The sequence below is a fragment of the Mesitornis unicolor genome, unplaced genomic scaffold (genome assembly GCF_000695765.1).
Source record: "Mesitornis unicolor isolate BGI_N332 unplaced genomic scaffold, ASM69576v1 scaffold21030, whole genome shotgun sequence".
NCBI lineage: Eukaryota > Metazoa > Chordata > Aves > Mesitornithiformes > Mesitornithidae > Mesitornis > Mesitornis unicolor.
In genome coordinates this window covers 30,269-35,285 of record NW_010159204.1, presented here as the reverse complement: position 1 = coordinate 35,285, position 5,017 = coordinate 30,269, and the positions used below count along the sequence as shown (strand labels likewise).

The following is a 5,017-nucleotide window of genomic DNA, read 5'->3' as shown; positions in this document are numbered from 1 at the left end:
TCCCACCCAGCAGAGAGGGGAAAAAAAGGAAAAGAAAAAAGAGATAGAGGGAAGGCACGGAGCTTCTCTCCTTCAGCAATCTCACAAATGCAAAACCTTCCACTCCAGTGACTCCTCATTAACTTACCAAATCTGACAGTCTAATTATCGTAGCTGCTTCATGCTTAGAATAAATAAATACTAAAGTGGGTGTTTAAAGAAATTGAGCAGTGAAATTCAGTCATCTAGACAGTCAATAGAGAGAGAGTTTATTTTAAATTTTTATATTCTTATGTATTTATATCATTTTAGGAAAGATAATGAGATAGTTGTCTTTCAGGCTAATTGAGTTCCTGGGCTCATGGCTGCTTGCTGTCACAATCTCAAACTTAGTTTTAACTTTTGTGCCTTAGAAATCTGATCACTACATCCCCATTTGCTCTTTTCTGCAGATAACTGGGTGAAGGCAGAAGTGCACCTGAGGATGGGAAACGATTACATGGGAGTTCCAGTTCAGATGTCTTTCACAGCAAATAAGACAACTAAATCTTCTCCAATTTGCATTTAAGAGTGTTAAAGGGAAAGTAGAAGTTAAAGAAATCTCAGATATAACTTGTAATTAGACAAAATACAGAAAAACATCTGCTAACCTCTGATGCAATAGTGTCTGCCTCCATTAAGGGTTTTAACAGCACTCCCCCTCAAGAGCAGTTCATCTCCCTGAACAATAAGACCTTTATAGAGATTCTTTGGCCTGAGTTCAATGGGAGTCAGAGTATTTGATCCATGTCTGTAGGACTTTGTTTCCACAAGTCATGTGGGCCAAACTTTGCGCCAGTTGTGCTTTTCCAAGAGCATGAGCTGGGGAGCGAGCAAAGGAAACCTTCCTTCTCTTCCTGTCGTCCCCTTTGCTCTGTGCTTCTAAACAGGCCAAGCACTTGCCAGCACAATGTCTGCTCCAGGCCAGTGCCTGGGGAAGAGCTTAAGCAGGGCAACATCTCCAGAGGCCTGTGTGCCCTTGACACGCATCTGCTGTGGTGTTGCAATGTCTCTTTGCTAGAGTTGTGGCTTAATGACAGAATACAAAACCTCAGTGTCCTGACAGTATTTATACAACCAGTGTAAATACCAGGCCACCAATTCCACCACTGTGAATACCAGGCTAGGTGAAGTGAGGGATGTTTTTCCTGAGTTAAGTGAAGATTTGCTTTATCACCTTACAGAAAAGACTGATTCTGGTTCAGGAGTGACAGCTGATTTACTGCTAACACCAACATTGGTTTATTTCCTTATTAAGACACATTATAAACCAGATTCATCACCTAGTGGGAAGTTCACTTTCTAGATGTCTGTATCTGATTTGCAGCAAAGGATATCTATATCATGCAGAGGTGGCAAAGCACAGAGGTGAAAAAATGTAAGTTACTGTATAAACCTTTTAGCTATGTAGAAGAACCTAGGGAAACTAGCCAACCCAAACAAGATGTCCATGAAAGCCAGCTCTTCCTTTTATGTGCCCTGTGATAATATCTACCAGCAATGGCTAATCCCAACAATAATGGGATTTTTGGTAAGCAATGGCTTGCAGCCTTAGCCTCCTCATTGCCTATGCTTGCTTTGTAACAGGCATTAAAATTACAATACTTTGTCAACATCAAGCCTCCCTCCTCCTCCTTGTCTCTGAAAAGCTGAATAGTGGTTGTTTAGGGAGAAATGGTACAGTGTCATCACCACCTGGCACACTGTTTTTGAATTGCTGGGGGCAGGTAGCAATCAGAGACCAATTGTACCCAAAAGCAGCAAGTCTCTCCTAGTCAAAGCCAGGGTCACATCCATGCAACACGCAGCCCTCGTCACAGAGCACAAATTGGACTTGATGACTAACTGCTATGCCAGTGGTGTGCCCAGGGTCGAGTGTCTCCTGAACGGTGAGAAAGGTTTGTACTGAGCCTGGACGTCGGTCTGGTGGGGGTAGGATCTGAGGTCCCAGCTCAGGCTTCCCTGGCCTGTGTGCCTGTGTTGTTTGGCTGGAGCTCTTCCTGCAATATGTTTTCTTGGGAGCACACTGGTACTAACCCCAAATCCCACTGCTTACCCTTCCTGCTTGCAAGCCTGCTCTAAAGCATTCGAGGGCAAAAGAGAGGGAAAATAAACCAAATCTATAACTAAGAATAATAAGCCTCAATTGTTACTTGTGTCTGACCTGTCTGATGGCAGAGTGAGATGCCTTCTCAGAGGGCCCTTTGCACTTCAGGACTGACACTGAGTTGAGAGCACAGCTCCTGCTTTCTTGATTCAAGGATCTCCTCTTTCTTCCAGGAGTGATTAATTGGACAGAAAACATTCTGCTTTAGCAGGTGGCAAAGGGTTAGTCTGAAGTTTTATCAGAGCTGCTGTAGCGCAGGGCTGCACTGCACAAAGATAATTGTCTCAGGACCGGCTTAGACCAGAAAAAGGACAGCAAATACTCCAGTTTTACAAAAGGTCATCACTGCCACCCCTTAGGCTACTACCCACAGTGGAAGGAAACTGAAGATTGCCATGCTCCTCTCCTTCGTTGCCAAATTCAGAGGTGCTGGTGGTGTATATAGAATTAAGGCCACTGAGATGATGAGTGGCATTTGAATTTGGGCCTTAGCAGCCCTTTCTAGTGCTAGAGGCACAGGAGTGAGCAGCTGTAGGAGAGGCCCATCTGTGAACCAGTCCCACTTAGGGACACAGTGTCTTCCTCTCTTACAGCAAGGGCTACTTTTTTTTCCAGCACTTTGCATCCAGATAAGCATAAGCAACAGCAACCTGTTCCCCTCTGCAGGAGTTGACCACCAGGAAGCAAAGAGCCCCTTGTTCCCTGTCCCCCTTCCCAGGGACAGCAGCCAGCCTCCAGCCATTAGCATTCCCCTCAGTAATCAGAAACGTGCTGTTTGGAGGGCTACTTATCTTTGGAACACTGATTTCTCCAATTAGTTTTTCCCAGGAATTGACCTTTGAAAAACATCCTCTGGCTTCCAGCTTGTCATAGCAACTTACAAAAGGGACAGTTATGGCTACAATTACTTAATAAAAATAGAAGATAATTTCTTAAGGGAACCTTTTATTTTTTCAAATGTTGTTTCCAACTTATTCTCACACATCTTGGGATAAACCCCCTCCTCCTTTCACCTTTCATCTCCAGCTCATTCTTTGCCCTTCTGCTTTAACTTTCTCCTTCAGAGGACGGGGACCAATAGTCAGCATCCTCCAGAACAAAGTGGGAACAGAATATATTTAAAATCTGCACTGTGTTATCATAGCACCCAGAATTTTAAAATTATACAGTTAAATTTCAAATAGTGTGATGCCAAAATGACACAAGAGAAAAAATGTCTTACATGATTATGGCAATAGGGATGGCTACACAGGAAATTATTCAGAATTACCTAATTTTTACAGGCTTAATGAGTCACTCATGAATATGGTCTTACATGATCATACTGTACTTGTTTCAGCCCTGTGCACTTTGATTCTGTTCCCGACACACTGGTTACTATGATAACACCATGCAGTTTCCCATCCACAAGGTACTTCTCACCACAATGTGGGGAATAATGAATATGGGATGGTGCATAAACCCAGGCGAAATGAATCTATCCCCTCTCTGGCAGCGTGTCGGAGAGATTGACACTTTATGCCAATCTGTTTTCTCATTCCTTCTGTTTCTCCTCACTCTCTTCCTTTCTCTCACACTGTCTGTGTCTGTACCTGTTTTTTTCCACACTCTCTCTCTCTCTCTTGGCACTGACACTTTCATCTTCTCCCTTGGGGATTGGAGATGTCACTGCGGGAAGTGCTTGTCCGCCTCTCCGGCAGCAGCAGAGCCCTGTGGCTTTGACAAACCTCATTTAATTGGGAGGAAGCCAGGAGGGTTTGAAAGAACTGAAACATCCACGAAACTCCTTTTATCAGGCATAATTTAAACTCTGCATGGAAAAAACCCTATATGTATAAAGAAAAGTCAACTTCCCTCCTGCTGTGCGTGCTCCCCTCCTCCCCCGCCGGCACAGGCAGGCTCCTGCGAGATTCCATCTTTTCATTTTTCTAAAAGTGTCAAAGTAGATTTGTGCTCTGTGGCTGGGTGAACAGAAAAGGAATGCAGATGTCTCTCACTCATGCACATACACACACAGAGCACCTTCTGAAGGGCAGCGGTTTGGGAGCTGGCTGCACCTTCACTTGGGATGTGTCATAGAAGCCAGAAATTAAGTTTTCAAATAGCTTGACAACACAGTCCAAGAAGGCTTCTTCTTAATTGCCCCTATCTTAAAAAAACCCACCAAACTAACTAGTGTGCCCAGGAGGCAATGGGGAATGTGAGGGGTCTATGGCCTGTTGTCTGACAGGAGGGAGCTTTTCCTAGTGAGCAAAAGACCTGTAGCTGTAGACACCCTGTATTTATCGTCAGCTCAAAGCAGGAGAGGCAGATCTGTGTGTATGCAGCTTAAGAGAAGGGAGCAAGGGAAGAAGAAAATAAAGCAGGTAAAACTGAGGCAGAATGGGTGCAACAGGGTACGAGGAACAGCTGTTCTCTCTGAACATCAAAAGGGAGCACGAGGAGCAGTCCAAGGGAATTGGAGCTAGCACATCATGCTGAGCAGTTGGGAATTCAGGACATCAGGAGGGACCTGCATATGAGTTACTCTGAATACACAGTGTGAGCCAGCCCGAGGGAAAGCTCTGGGCCCCTGGGGTTACCGAATGGGGGAGAAATGACCTGTCAAAGCATATGCACCTCCGCTTTGTAAATGTACCATGGCAGCAGCCCATCCAGGTCCCCTTCTAGTATTAACACTGTGGTCAAGTGGAAGGAAAGAGAAAAAACAAGCTGTCAAATTTGCAATGGGATGTAAGCTTTGCAGCATACAGGAGTGGGGAGGGAGGGCAGGCAGAAAAGAGAGAGATGTCTGGGTGAATAGCAGAGACTTTTAAAGTACAGAAGAAACTCATAATAAATGACATGTGAAGTAGGTCGTTCTTGGTGAGATGAAATCGCCATTTGACTTAC

The 5,017-nt window shown here is 44.6% G+C and overlaps 1 protein-coding gene across 1 annotated transcript in view; it reads right to left on the bottom strand.

The window, feature by feature from the left end:
* Window positions 1-5,017, bottom strand: part of CDK15 (cyclin-dependent kinase 15) — a 34,694-nt gene that overhangs the window by 459 nt on the left and 29,218 nt on the right. The gene's annotated exons all lie outside the window — the stretch shown is intronic.